Below are 15908 nucleotides of genomic sequence, written 5' to 3' on the forward strand. Positions count from 1 at the left end.
TGTCTTTTATTTATTGTTTGCAGCACATAACTTGAATGTACATGTATTATCTCTCTATTTCTGAAGGTGTTTTTAAACTATTTTTTAATATCTGTTTGTCTATATTTGCTGTTAGAAATATTATATATATATATATATATATATATATATATATATATATATATATATATATATATATATATATATATATATATATATATATATTTTTTTTAAGGCAGTGTATTTATTGATGCTGTGCATTGTATAGATACAGTATTCAGCATTTGAAATGGTTCAAAATGTTTTTTTTTAATTATCCTAAGACAAGAACAGGACAGCTTTGATGGCTTATTGACTCATTTACTCATTCACTCATTTACAATAGAGATGGTTTAATACCCTTTTTATTCATCATTTCTAAAAAGTTCAGGATAAAAGGTAAAAAAAAATGTAAATAATTTTCCTCAGAAACTGGAAGACGGGGTTGATAAGTATTTGTTGTGTCAAATGATTTATTAATATCAGTAAAAGTATCTAACTTAGCTGTTTTTATTCATTTAATTGTTCTTTTGATTATACGTTTGAAATTGACTTTTTAAATTAAATACAGATAACTTCATTATCTTAATTGAGCTTTACAGTAGCTCTTTATTGAAATCAAGGAACGATAAAAACTTTTAGATTGGGTTTTTAGTGATTGTGGTGTTTTCCAAATAGTGTAATAATGAAGGTTCACGATCCATAAACAAGAGTATTTTAATCAGTTAACATGAGATAACTTTGAACCAGAATAGTTTAGTTTAATAACAACTGAAACAGTGATTTAATAATAGTTTCTGATTTATTTTACAAAAATAAAACATTGATAAAAATACATTATTACATGGGTAATATCTATATATAATATTTTAAAATGGCTTTATTTACTTTATTAAGAGTATGTATATATATATTTTGATAAAAGACAATGAATGCATGTCATATATTCATGAAGACACTGATGTAGTGTGCAGAGGTAAACTGATATTTACTTATCAAGATATTCTTCATCATTTAAATAACATTTTTATTCATTTTTATGCTTGTGAATGACTGAACCACAAATAATAAATAGTCAAATTAAATCAGAGGGGATGATTGTGCTAAATATTCTATTAATAATGTTTTTAAAATGAACATATTTTCATTTTTTAGCTTTTTACAATTGCTGGACATGTTTTGTCCAATTATCTCAAGAGTCAGTGACATATATATATATATATATATATATGTGTGTGTGTGTGTGTGTGTGTGTGTGTGTAGGGAATGTGTTGAAGCATGAGACAGGATGTTGTGATAAATGCGGGAAAATAGCTAGTCATAATGATATTTGTTTTCAAGATAGCATTAAAACGTATAAAAAATGTATAACAAAAATAACAAATGTCTCCGGAGGTAAAGTTTAGGTTGTTTATTAATATATTCATGTTGTTTAGTTTTGTAAAATCCTTTTTTAATTTGTTTTACATTTGAGTCTTATTGAGTTTTTTGTTCTTTTTACATGTTTAATGTAGCCTACAGCATATCAGTGATGACCAACTCGTCAATTGCAATCGCCTGTTAGATCTGATACTTTTGCTGTAAAATATTAGAAAAAATAGAAAATTACATTAACCATTATTGTGTTGTTTTAAAGCACCTTTCTTCTTCATTTTACGTTTAAAACATAATATTAGGATTCCTTGACGAATAGAAAAAATAACTTATTTTATTATTCTTTTTTTTTTCTTTCTTTTTTGAAAGAAAATGTATATTTTTATTCAGCAATAATGTTACGTTGATAGTATTTATATTTTGAATAATAATTTGCCAGAATTTAATCAATCAATCCTGTAAAAATATCATAGAAAAACATTTAACATCACAACTTTGACAATACACTGAAGGATCATCCGACATAATAGTGTCAAAAACTTAAACTTGGCATCACATAAACAAACTTAAAGTATATTAAAATAGAAAAGCATTATTTTAAATTGTAATAACATTTCCTAAGATTAACCAAACCCGAACCTTTCATAATAATAACACAAACAGTGATGTTTAATCCTGAAACGTTGAATAGCCTAATGTTATTTGAAATAAAAAAAAATGAAAATGTGCTTTAATTGTCAAATCTAAACTGAAAACTAAAATCGCCAGTAGGTGGCAGATTGTCACTATTACAGTTTTTCCCAATTGTTTACACACAATTACTTGTACTTCAGACACAATGACAATAACATGTGACTGATGCACCAACCTTCAGAACCAATTCTGCTGAACTACAAGCACAATTCCTGCTTTACACCCATATTGCAGGTTTAAAACACACTTTTTTAAAACACTAGACACAATTCTCTGCATTTGGCACAATTTTCATGCAGAAAATCTCTTGTTTTTACATGGAACACACTGTCATTCACAATTCTAAAGTCAGTTTTCCTACTTTGCATACTAACTCATCACATGAGTAAACACCTGTCAGACAGAATTGCAATTTAGAAATCAGAGCTCATCTGGTTCATAACTGGTTCACTGCCCACCCATGTTTTTTTTTTTATCTCCTTCCATATTCTCCATTCCTTAATCCCATTGAAGATTTTTTTTCCTGCTTGGGGATGGAAAGTGTATGACCGAAATCCACACTTTATTTATTTATTTTTTTACTGTAACTGTATTCTGTAAATCCTTCTGTTGATGGTATGTAGACCACATTATGTGCACCTTTGTGTTGGTTGGAATGAACACTGTACACTGTTTTTGTTGGGTAAATACAGTAAAATATAAGTGGTACAGTGTGTTTTGTATAAAAACAATATTCTGAAATATTTTATGATGCACTTCTGTAGGCCTATGTATGTCTGTAGTAAGTGTAACACTGAACGAAAAAGGCTGACAGTAAGTCATTATGATGAATGGAGAAATAGTGGTCATAGTGTTTTACAATCAGCACATCAGTGTTCAACTGATCCTATAAATGTCTATTGATGTGATGGTTTGTGTGCGTCATTTAAAAACAAAATACCATGTTGAAAAGAAATTACATTGTTTTGAATGTAATGTTTCATTTTGCAGGAGAATTGAAGGGTTTCACCCTAGAGTTCTGACAATATGAGGCATGCTTTCAGAAAATGTGTGTAATCAATTGGGAAAAACTGTAAATTGTGTGGATTTCGGTCATACACTTTCCATCCCCAAGCAGAAAAAAAAATCTTCAATAGGATTAAATAATGGAGAATATGGAAGGAGATAAACAAATAAAAACATGGGTGGACAGTGAACCAGTTATGAACCAGATGAGCTCTGATTTCTAAATTGCAAATCTTTGTGACAGGTGTTTACTCATGTGATGAGTTAGTATACAAAGTAGGACAACTGACTTTACAATTGTGAATGACAGTGTGTTCCTTGTTAAAACAAGAGATTTTTTGCATGAAAATTGTGCCAAATGCAGAGAATTGTGTGTAGTGTTTTGAAAAAAGTGTTTTAAATCTGCAATTTGAGTGTAAAGCAGCTTGTAGTTTGGCAGAATTGGTTCTGGAGGTTGGTACATCAGTCACATGTTGTAGTCATTGTGTCTGAAGTACAAGTAATTTTGTGTAAAAAAAAAAAACTGTAAGTGAGTCATTGTTCATTTACAGTTTTTTTTTTTTGATTGCTCAAGCACAATTTTGAAATGAAGGCTAATTTTGTCAAAACACTACACACAATTTCCACATCCATACACACAAACAACAGAACACATCAGAACTTATGCAAAATGAAACACTTCATCCAAAACTTTACAACACTATAACAAAACACAATTTTAACTCCGTACAGAACACACACGCCTCATTCAAGATAAATCCGTTTGCTTCATTTACACACTGCGGTAATCAATCTTAAACACTCGTATAATTTCTAACTGACTAATACTGATATAATCTGGGTTTGGTTTGTTTCAGAGATATTGCTATAAAGTACATGAACATACTGTATTCACCAAACAGTGATAGACTGAAAGGTAAATATTGCCCTATCCTAATAAAAACCATACAACAAATGTAAAAACAAATCAGCTTTCTGGTGATGTATACATTTCAATATAAATAAAAAATCCCATGCCCTGTCTCCTGTTTACCAATCTTCCTCCCCTCCTTGCTTCCTCTTCCATACTGCAACATTGGCTTCCATATTTATTGAAGATTATTTATTTATAGCTCCTGTAAAACATATTTATTGAAAACTAATATATATACTACTGTAAAAATTTATTGAAGATAAATTTAATAGTTTATACCTAATACCTAGTTAGTTTTTCATGATTGCTAACACACTAAAATTAAACTTTTCCTACAATTAGCAAAACCGTACACTCGTGGAGCAAAACACAAGGCTAGATCTGCACAACTGTAAGCACATTGTCAGCTTCACACTTTTTGCAAAACATTACACACAGTCATTTGCAAATCACTAAACACACTTGGATGCTTTTGACACTGAAATTTTTCATAATGGAATTTCCTTGCAATTTCAAAGCAAAGGCCTTCAAATGAGCACACACATGAACTATAGGTTAAACACAGCTATCAGGTGTGCACACACACTGCTGCAAAACTGTAGACACACCAATGAGCTGTAACCACAATAAAAGAAGCAATATAGGTATAACCATATATGGCATACCAAAATGTTTATATCATTTGTATAAATATTACCATTTGGAATAAAAAGCTATAAATAAGAAAAGTAAAAAGCACTTAATTGCAAATGAAACATAACTGTGGATAAGTGAAAACACTGATAGAGAATGAATAGGTATAATAAAGCAGGAATAAGTGTATGCAATGTGCTGCAAACCCTTGAAGCAGACGCAGACGTGACGCAGACGTCACGTTTAAGCAGCGGAACAGTAATGTGGCAGACGACATGTTCGGCAGACGCAGACGTCACGTTCAGCAGACGCTGAATCTGCCTCGTAATAAAGCTTTAGCTGCATCCCATAAGATTATAGGACTTACTTCCCCATTATCATTATTCTCTAAGTATAATTTCTGATTTAATTTGGGCCACTACTTCTGTTTTCCCTAGTATACTTGTATTTTGCCTGTGTCTGTCCCTGCTAAACATAAAAAAATCCTACTGTAAACTGCATGAGGTGAAGAATAATAGGAGTATTCTCGTTTTGAGGGGTGAAGATTTCTCCAAACATCTAATACTCCAAGATCTTTCAATGAATTCTTAAAACTTCTTAATTAAGCCGTTTTAATTCTTTTATTATTGGAAGTGTGCTTTTGTTGGTTATGAACTATATTGAAATCATCTGCACATATTGTTATTCCCTTAGTTTCCATAGCCAAAAGGTTGATAATTGTATTGAACAGTGTTTTACTGCCAGGGGGTGCATAGATATTTACTAAAGTGATTAATTGTTCATTTAGTTTTCCCTGAAGCAAAATATATCTGCCTTCTTTATCTGATATCTCTTTTAGCAACTCAAAATTAAGAGAATTATGTATTGATATTGAAACTCCCTTTTTATTATTTTTCCTAAAAGAACTATAGAAAGTTTGTGTATATCCAATTTTTTTAAAGTTTATTACGTTCAGATGGGGAAAGGTGTGTTTCTTGCAAGAATATGATTTGATTTTTTTCACGTTTTATTTTGGCTATAACCTTACTCCTTTTAATTTGGTTATTTAACCCATTTACATTTAAAGATGCAATTTTAACATATCTTTGCATGGTAATTTCAGAAAGTTAAGTTGGCAACCTTTAAAACTAACAAAAATGATAATAAAAATAAACAAAGAAAAAAGAACATTGGCTTTTAAAGTTGTGGACCACGTTTTACCCAGCAAAACCCAGCTCCAATCCTGGGGAGAAGGATTTATTCCTGCCTCTTGCAGGGGCCCCTCATTTCTAACATACCAATGTAATCACTTGTCTTTTTTTTTTCTTTTTAACTCAGATTATTAACTTAAGTAAATATTATTTTAAACAAAATGATTTCTATAGCCACTCAAGGATTCCAACCAACTAGGAATCATGAGGATTGTTCAAATACAAAATGAAACATATTCAGTCCAGAACGACGTAGTTTTTACCTTTTAAATGACTCAATCGAGAAGAACACATATTCAAACAAATTGTAGAATGGTTAGAGTTCAAGTATTTCAGCCGAAGTCAGTTCGCACTTATAAAGTAGTTTGAAATAGTGTTATTAGTAAGTTGTGTATCGTAACAGTGCCTCCGCATACCTCTTTAACGTTAACAGTCAGCGGTGTTTCTCAACAGTTAATCTTCATTCAGTGTTTGTCTCTGAAAGCTCTTCAATCTTTCCCGAACACGATCAGGAGCGATCCGTCCAGCTCTTAGCCACTGGGTACGGCGTGTCAGTCTTTCTTACCATCGACACCGGGGGTCTTCGGATACCTGCTGAGTCATCATCAGATCCACCGTATATCCTCTCTTATTCAAATCTTTCGTAGCTTCAGCCGCACTTTCGTAAAGTTGTGGTCCTGTCTCCCAGTGTATTCGCATCTTGGCTGGGTAGGGTGTCTGAAATCGGATTTTGATCTCCTTGAGGACATTTTTCACTTCTTTATATTCCTTCAGTTTTGTATTAATCTCCATGGGGAAATCGTGCGCAAAGAAAATCGGCTTGCCATCGTGTTGCGGTTCTTTTGCCCAGGCAGCTTGCAAGATCTTATCTTTAGTGCTGTACTGCAGGAAATTGATTATAATCAATCTTGAAGTATTATTATTTTGAGGTCTAGGACTGAGAGATCTGTGTGCTCTCTGTACCTGCAGGTCTAAATCGGAGTCCAGTGAGAGCTCAGTTTGTGATGAAATTAATCATGGACGTCCCTTCTGCTCCTTCTTTAATACCGTATATTCGAATATTATTTTGTCGTGATTGGCCCTCAAGATCTGTGACCTTATTCTGCATAATTTTTTGCTCTTTCAAGGTGTGCAGTAAGGCGTCTTTTAGTTCAAGGTTTGCCGACTCGAGTTCAGTTTATTCGCTCCTCTGCTTCATTCAGTCTTGTGCCATGTGACTGAATATCTTCGGTGATGTCTTCTAGCTTCTAGTTTATGTCGCTTTTCAGCTTGTCCACTTCTGTTTTCATATCCTTTATGAACTCTTCTTTGAATTGGCTGAATTCTTTTCTTAAATCTGTCTTCAGTTCGGAGATATCTCTGCTGAGTGCTCTCACTGCTCGCAAAGTTTTGGCGCCATGTTCTTTCTCAGGTAGGCCTAACTTGTCATTATCATTCCTCGTCTTCTTTTCCTCCTCGCTTAATTTTAACTTTGAATTCCCCATTTTAGGTTTTGCCCCATTTATTTTGAAGTCGTCTAGCGCAAAGCTCACTTGAATTGGTAAAAGTATAAGGGCTTTTTCAACACATTGACCAGGAGAGTATGTTCTATGTTGCCATCTTACCACTCACCCAACTATGGCATTTATGTATGTATTTGCAGCTATTTTGAGAAAAGGTGACATTAAATTTTGCAAAAACATCCTTCAAAACGCTAAGAGGGTGTGAGTAAAAAAAATTCCAAGGAAGCACCTGGCTTTATCAAATGCCAGAACACACAAGCGACAAGGATGGGATTCGAACCCACGCGTGCAGAGCACAATGGATTAGCAGTCCATCGCCTTAACCACTCGGCCACCTCATCACATATTTGCTATTTGCTATTTGCTGCTATTTTCAGTAAAGATGACTTTAAATTTTGCAACAACATCCTTCAAAACGATAAGAAGGTGCGAGTAAAACACCTTCCACGGAAGCACGCGTCACCAAAATTGAAATGAAATGTTACATTTTATATTGTTGAAAAAGATATCAATATTAAAAAATGTCTATATTAAATGTGAAATATATTTATTTGTTTACATGTAGTCAGTGAAACACTATTCAGTGTTTATTAAACTCATCTGGTCATTGTCTGTTTCTTTTAAAGTCTTTAAATTTAATATTAAGCCTTGAAGGGCAAAAACTTAATTTAATTCACAGGCCATATAATTCAATAAATACAATTCAGTAATTCATATAAAGCATAAAATGTCATAAATATTAACATATTCATTAGATAAAACTAACATCTGCACTGGAAAAAATATTTAGCCCAGCTTTGTAAGCTCAATTTAAACAAGAAAAATATTCATCCTAAAACATGAAATAAATGTTATAGAAACCAAAATTTAACTTTCTCAAGTATCAAAATATCGTTACAACACCAACTTATACATTTTTTGATTGTATTTCTTGAAAAGTAAAGCTTCAATGAATGATCTGGCAGATAGAACCTCATAATTCCAAGCGGAAAATGACTTGGGTTTTTTACTTCAATTCGCAAGTGCAAAGTAACTGACATGACAGAGACCTTAAGGGTCCTCTAAATGCAAATGATCAATGTATGAAAGAGAAATGCTACACACACATTGTTTGATATATGGAATGCAAAAACTTTTAACCTCAACATCACAAAATCATTCAGAACGCAGATAGAACCTTATAATTCTAAAATGACAATTTGCCGAACCTATTTTACACAATCTAATTTCACTTAATAAACAGTTTTGTCTTAAAATGTAATCAAAATTCTCTAAAACTGGACTTTTCCACCAAGCTCTCAAATTTTGCCATATTTCCTTCTTTTCAATATTGGGATATAATCTTTTCCAGTACTCTCCTGCTTTGGGTGTAACAAACACGTCTTTAGATAAGCAAGAATAAAACATTTTTAGTATACCATCTTTGAAAGCATATTGATTTTCTTTAAAGTTTATCACTCTTCCTTCATCGCTGTGCATTTCCAATTTATTCTCTATCTTTGACAAGAGTTATTGAAAATCTATTTACTAACTTGAAAAAAATAGACCAAAAGAATGGAAAGAAATTATAGAAAACAACAGAAAGACCTTCTGCAGTTGCTATTGATCTATTTAATGTCTCCAACATGACATGGAGTCCAAACTATTGTGTTGTACTGATGTCTACACCTACAACAATCAAAAACCCAACCTCACAGTAACCTGTTGTGTTTTAGCAACATCTACACCAACCACAAGCCTAAACCCCACGTCACGGTAAACTTTTGTGTACCCTAAAGGTCTGCGCCGACCACAACCCTAAACCTTGCCTACTTAAAAAGCTTAGCCATGGAGCCTGGATGGCTGAGTCGGTAGAGCATCAGACTTTTAATCTGAGGGTCCAGGGTTCAAGTCCCAGTTTGGGCATATAAGACCCTTTTTGTGGAGCCACAGCTTTTGCGGTTGAGCTATTGCTTGCCTAAAGTTTCAACTGGATGCACCACACCACACGTGTGCTAGCCATGAGGACATGGCAGTACATGTAGTTGTGGCCGAGTGGTTAAGGCGATGGACTCGAAATCCATTGGGGTCTCCCCGCGCAGGTTCGAGTCCTGCTGACTACGTGCTGTCAGTGTGCAGTATTTTAATTTGCGACCTTCCTTGATTGTAAACAACTCCATTGTTTCTTGTGAAAATGGATGTGATGGTAGGCAAAAGCCACAAAAATAAATCGGCAGCCATGGTACCTAACTGCCCTGGAGGCCCTCCATTTTCAAAGACATTTGACAGAGAGTGAAGGTCCAGTGGTTGTCCCATAGCTTGCCGTGATCGTATAATGGTTAGTACTCTGCGTTTTGGCCGCAGCAACTCCAGTTTGAATCTGGGTCACAGCAGATTTTTCAAGGTGATATTGGTGTTGGACTCTGTGTTGCCATCCGTAATCTCCAGCCTCCTTTTAGTGCAGGCTGTGCTAATGGCATGTCCTGAATGTTTATGTTTCCTAAAGTGTGGAAGACTAGTGATTCGATATGAGCAACGGGACCTTTGATGCCAGCATGCTGTGTAGATAAGCATTGATCAAGTCACGCTTCTAAGGCATGGAAGGAATCTTTTCAATTGTTAAGTCTCCATTCATTGCCACAACAACAGTAACCCCTTCTGCAGTTATCATTGATCTATTTAATATCTCCTACATGACATGGAGTAAAACTATTTTGTTTTACTGATGTCTACACCTACAACAACCATAAACCCAACCTCACAGTAACCTGTTGTGTTTTAGCAACATCTACAACAACCACAAGCCTAAACCCCACGTCACGGTAAATTTTTGTGTACCGTAAAGGTCTGCGCCGACCACAACTCTAAACCTTGTCTACTTAAAAACATTGCCATGGAGCCCGGATGGCTCAGTCAGTAGAGCATCATACTTTCAATCTAAGGGTACAGGGTTCAAGTCCCCGTTTGGACCCTTATAAGACCCTTCTTGTGGAGCCACAGCTTTTGCGGTTGAGCAATCGCTTGCCAAAAGTTTCATCTGGATGCACAACACGTGTACTAGCCATGAGGACGTGGCAGTACATGTAGTCGTAGCTGAGTTGTTTAGGTGATGGAAACCTGTTGGGGACTCCCCGCTTAAAGCAAGAAGCTTCTTCTCAACCATTTACTCCAGTATGCAGAAATTTTATAGGCTTGTTAAATGTCAGTACTTCCATGTCATACACCTCTTTAACAATATCATACCATTCGCCTACAGATGGAGGATCTTCCTTTAGCATTTTTTTTTGTAATGTTCTTTTTGCTAGTTGTTAGTAGTGTGTTAAGAAGATACACATCATTTTATGGTATTTCTGCAGAGTAAATTCCCAGGTACATAGTTTTAAAATAACATACCAGATTCAATCTCATTATTGCATTTATCTCTTTATTTAAATCTTGTGTATAATATTACAGTCCCCTAAATATGTGGAAATGATCTGCCAATACAATTTCAAATTTTCTCCAGCATTCACCATTTTTTGGTATTTGTTAGTATTAATTTGGCTACCCTTTCCCATTTATGTTTTGTATACATTATTGAGTGTTTCTTTGTTAATGTCAGACAGGAATAAAGTCTTGATACTAGTTTTTTTATTAACCTTCTTTTTGTAAGCATCTATAAATACCTGCACTACTGTTGTTTTTATGTCTTCAGAATCTCTTATGCTTTTATTGAAGTAGTGTCTAACTTGAAGGTAACGGAAAAAGTCTTGTTTATCTAAGTTATATATATTGGAAAGTTGTTGAAAACTTTCTAATTCATTATCAGTAGTGTTGAGACAGAAGGATGTTATGGCCTACAAACTCCATTGTTTAAATTTTAGATCTAGTTTTGCTGGTTTAAATTGAATATCATGTTCAACCCCTCTTAATATCTTAGCTTGTTTTTCACATTTAGGATTCTTTAATTCTTTGTACCAAATTTCTAAAGAGCTCTTTGTCAGGGAATTAAATTTATGCAATTCTGTATGTTAGAAGTTTCTATCTCCTAATAATTATTGGAGAGGTAAGTGGATTAGTAATTGTTCAAATTCTTTCCACTTTGCACAGTATTTGTCATTGCACCAACAAACTATGTGTCTAAGCTGTGCTGCCTTACAATAAACATCTAATGATGTTTTCCGTTTCAAATGAAGCGAGACACTAGTTTTTTCCATTCATCAAATTGTCTTTTTGGTTTCTCCACTGGTAAAGCTTTAAAGAGAAAAAGTGGGCATGGTAATATATTCATCTTTATTTTCTCTATTCGATTATATAGATCTAAAGATAGAAGGGGCCATCTGTTCAAATCCTTTATTATAGTTTCTGTAATGGGAAAGTCATTTATTTTTATAGATATCTGATAGGTCTGCAGAGATTTGAACTCCCAAGATATCTGATAGAAGGTATGTTCCATTTAAATGCATAATCCTTGTGTATTTTATCATCTGGGTTATAGTTGCATTAAAGAGTTTGTGTTTTAAGTAAATTTAATCTATATCCTGAATGTAATCCAAATTTGTCAAGAGAATACATCACCTTAAGTGAACTAAATTCTGGGTATGTAAGAAACAGAAACACATCATCACAATATAAACAAATTTTATGTTCTACATCTTTAATTTTCACTCCCCTTATTTCTGTATAATCTCTGATTAGTTGTGCCAATGGTAAAACAAATAATGCAAATAAGGAAGGACTTAATGGGCACCTTTATCGACATCCTCTAATATAATATGTTCTGAAAATATCCACAGTTATTTTAATTCTAGCTGTAGGAGTTTAATATAAAGATTTTAAAAATGTATAGTGTCATTCTCAAATCCAAATCGTTGCAGAACTAAATATAAAAAATCCCAACTCATCGAATCGAAAGCTTCTTCTGCGTCTAGGCTACTTAGAAGAGTGCTAATCTTGTTTTGAGCTATATAATCTATTATGTGAAGGGCTCGCCATATATTATCATATGTTTGTCTTTGTTTTATAAAACCTGTTTGATAAGTATCTATTAGGTCTGAAAGAATGTCCTATAATCGTTTAGCTAATATAGATGCATAGGGCCCTATCATACTCCCGGCGCAATGTGGCACAAGACGCAAAGCAATTGCTATTTGCTACTTTCACCTCGGCGCAAGGGTCATTTTGAGGCATTGCGCCAAACTGTTTAAATAGCAAATGCATTTGCGCTCGTATGTGCACCTATAGGCATTCTGGTCTAAAAAAGCAGGCGTGTTTTGGCGCGTTGCTATTTTGAGAAACTGTAAATAGTCTGTTCTTTAGACCAGAACAAAGTCGGTCTATTGCCTGGCGCAAAGTGCGCCAGGCAATAGTATATATATATACTATTATAATATAGGCAATATTATATATATCCTTAATATGTTAAGGATATATATAATAAGGATATATATATATAGGATATAAATATAAATGATTAAATTATTACAAAACATATTAATTTTTAGCCTACATGAATTTTAAAACCACAGTCTTCATACTTTCTTCATCTCGGGAGGCTTTTTCAGTTCATTTAATTTGCTTTTGTATAATGTTGTTATTATTAGTAATATTATTTATTATATCCATGTTTATATTTGTTTGATTAAAAACAAGCTTAGATTTGTCCACCTGTCAGGTTTTAGACCGTATGGGGCACAGCAGGTGTATTTGGAAATAACTCAGTTTTTTTAACACACTTGATTATCAATGTTAAAATTATTTGTTTGCTGGAAATTAGAACTGAGTTATTAAACTGAGTTATAGAGTTTTAAAACAAATTTTTGTGCTTAACAAACAAAATTAATTATTTATAGGCTAATTGATGTCTGAGCGTAAAGGTTTCCCTATCCACGAGAGCAAAAGCGAAAGTGAACTTACTTTACGTCATGTAAATAGCAAATGCAAATGCGCTCATGACGCGACGCAACTGGCTCTTAAAGGTAATGGGAGATGAGTCGCTCATTGGTTTATTCTCAAAACACACCTATAACTCATTAAGAAAATAAACTCAACCCTTTTAGACCATGCGCCATGGCGCAAAACGGATTTTCCCGTCCTTAAATTAGCAAGTATGGATTCTGACACGCCCTCAAATATTTTATTGAGTTCCACTTTAACTTCTTTGATATTATTAAAAATATCTGGATATTTACCATATTTAGTCTCTAAATCTTCAAGTTGTATATTTAGATTATTTATGTAATTCCATTTTTTTTCTTGATCCCCACATTATAAGTTTACCTCGCATAACAGCTTTTAGCTGCGTCCCATCGATACTAGGTGACACCTCTGCATTATTATTATGTTTTAAATATTGTAATAGTTCTTTTTTAACATATTCTACACACGTTAAATCATTCAAATGATTAAGTTTAAATCGCCGAAATGTCTTACTCAACCTGTCTCTTTCTCTCGTGTTTTCCACGAAAATTCTGCTCTTGAATTTTATAATTCTTACACCAACTTTCTTTCAAATGCTAATGCTTCTTTGCCATCTTGTTCAGACACTGAACAACTTGCTGAAACCTTTAATTCTGCTTGTGATTTTGCTTTAAATGAAGTTGCTCCTCTTAAATCAAAGAGGTCTAGGGTTAGTTCAATTCCTCAGCCCTGGTTAAATTCATCTACCCGTACTCTCAGGCAAGAGTGCAGAAGGGCTGAGCGCAGGTGGAAAAAGGATGGGCTTCAGGTTTCCTACCAGATTTTAAAAGACTGCCTAAATTCATATCAAGACTCGGTCAGTGAGGCTAAATCTAAATATTTTTCAAATTTGATTGCTAAAAGTGCAAGTAAGCCAAAAGTCCTTTTTAAAACTATTAATTAAGTTCTTAATCCAACTATGTGCTCTGTTCCTGTTGTCAATCTGGAGACGTGCATAAAGTTCTCAGACTTTTTTGCTCAGAAAATACAAGATATTAAATCACACCTCTTTCCCACCGACATAGATCATTCTGATTCGGTCCCTCCATCAAACAGTTTCACAAATTTTCAGCCTGTATCTTCTTCTCAGCTACTTAATACAATTTCTCAGATGAAACTCACCTTTTGTCCTTCAGATGTGCTGCCTTGCCGTCTTTTTAAAGAGGTTTTAGATACAATCTGCCCCTCCCTCTTAGCCTTAATAAACAGCTCCTTAATAAACGGGGTTTTTCCAGATGTCTTCAAACATGCTGTTGTACAGCCTCTATTAAAGAGGCCTAATCTTGATCCCGCTGTGCCTGACCACTACAGGCCCATATCTAAGCTCTCATTTATCTCAAAGGTTTTAGAGAAAATTGTGCTTTCACAATTGACCTCATATCTGGACATTTTTAATATTCTAGACCCCTTCCAATCTGGTTTTAGAGCAAAACACAACACTGAGTCTGCACTACTAAAGGTCACAAATGACATTTTACTCTCCATGGATTCTGGATCTTCTGCGATTTTAATACTTTTAGACCTAAGCGCTGCTTTTGATACCGTAGATCACAACATATTATTGAGACGACTTGAGTGTGTTGTTGGGGTTCAGGGCCTTGCCTTGCAGTGGTTCTCCTCATATCTAAAGGGGAGATCTTTTTCTGTAAATATTGGATCCTTTACTTCACCACCTAAACCTATTCATTGTGGTGTTCCACAAGGATCTATTCTTGGCCCTCTTTTATTTTCTCTTTATATGCTTCCTTTAAGCTCAATACTCCTCAAACATAAAATAAGCTATCACTGCTATGCTGATGATCTCCAACTATACTTTCCAATCAAACTAGGAAAAGATTTATCATTAGAAAATCTTTTCCTATGCCTTACCGACATTAAGACCTGGATGACAAATAACTCTCTGCAACTAAATGAGAATAAAACAGAAGTGTTAATTTTAGGTCCTGCTGCTACCAACAATTCAATTAAAACTCAGCTAGGAGCTCTAAACGACAATCTGCACAATCACGCCAAGAATCTCGGAGTTATCTTTGATCCACTCTTGCAGTTTGACAAACATGTAAATGCAGTTGTGAAGAGCAGTTTCTTCCAGCTTAGATTGGTGGCAAAAGTTAAACGCTTTCTTTCTAAAAAAAGATTTAGAAATCGTAACCCATGCTTTAATCTCCTCTCGGTTAGACTACTGCAATTCTTTGTACATTGGCCTAGCTCAGTCAACACTCTCTCGGCTACAGTTGGTCCAAAATGCAGCCGCCAGATTAATAACAGGAACTAAGAAAAGAGATCATATCCCCTGTCCTTGCCTCATTGCACTGGCTACCTATAAAATAAAGGGTTGATTTTAAAATTCTTCTTTTCACTTATAAAGCTTTGCACAATTCTGCCCCGGCCTATGTCAGCGAGCTTATTAGGCCATATACAGCTCGCAGATTCTTAAGATCACATGATCAGTTTTTTTTGTCTGTCCCTCGGTCTCGCTGCAAGTCAAAGGGTGATCGAGCTTTCGGTGTTGCGGCCCCAAGGCTCTGGAATAGTCTCCCTCTGAATATCAGAATCTCTCCTTCTTTGGATGCTTTTAAATCTAACTTAAAGACACATTTTTACTCTCTTGCCTTTGACTGATGCATGCATGTTATTTTTGTATTATTTATATTTTAGTATTAC

General features: G+C 34.2%; 1 long non-coding RNA gene and 2 other non-coding genes across 3 annotated transcripts in view; 1 reads left to right on the forward strand and 2 right to left on the reverse strand.

The window, feature by feature from the left end:
- Positions 1-15908, reverse strand: part of LOC148682196 (uncharacterized) — a 141144-nt gene that overhangs the window by 65440 nt on the left and 59796 nt on the right. The window lies entirely within an intron of this gene.
- On the reverse strand, positions 7588-7669 carry trnas-gcu (transfer RNA serine (anticodon GCU)). Its single transcript has one exon. It is a non-coding gene; the product is annotated as a tRNA-Ser (tRNA).
- Positions 9349-9430, forward strand: trnas-cga (transfer RNA serine (anticodon CGA)). Its single transcript has one exon. It is a non-coding gene; the product is annotated as a tRNA-Ser (tRNA).

This window comes from Danio rerio, chromosome 4 (assembly GCF_052040795.2).
Source record: "Danio rerio strain M-AB ecotype USA chromosome 4, GRCz13ab, whole genome shotgun sequence".
Classification (NCBI taxonomy): Eukaryota; Metazoa; Chordata; class Actinopteri; order Cypriniformes; family Danionidae; genus Danio; species Danio rerio.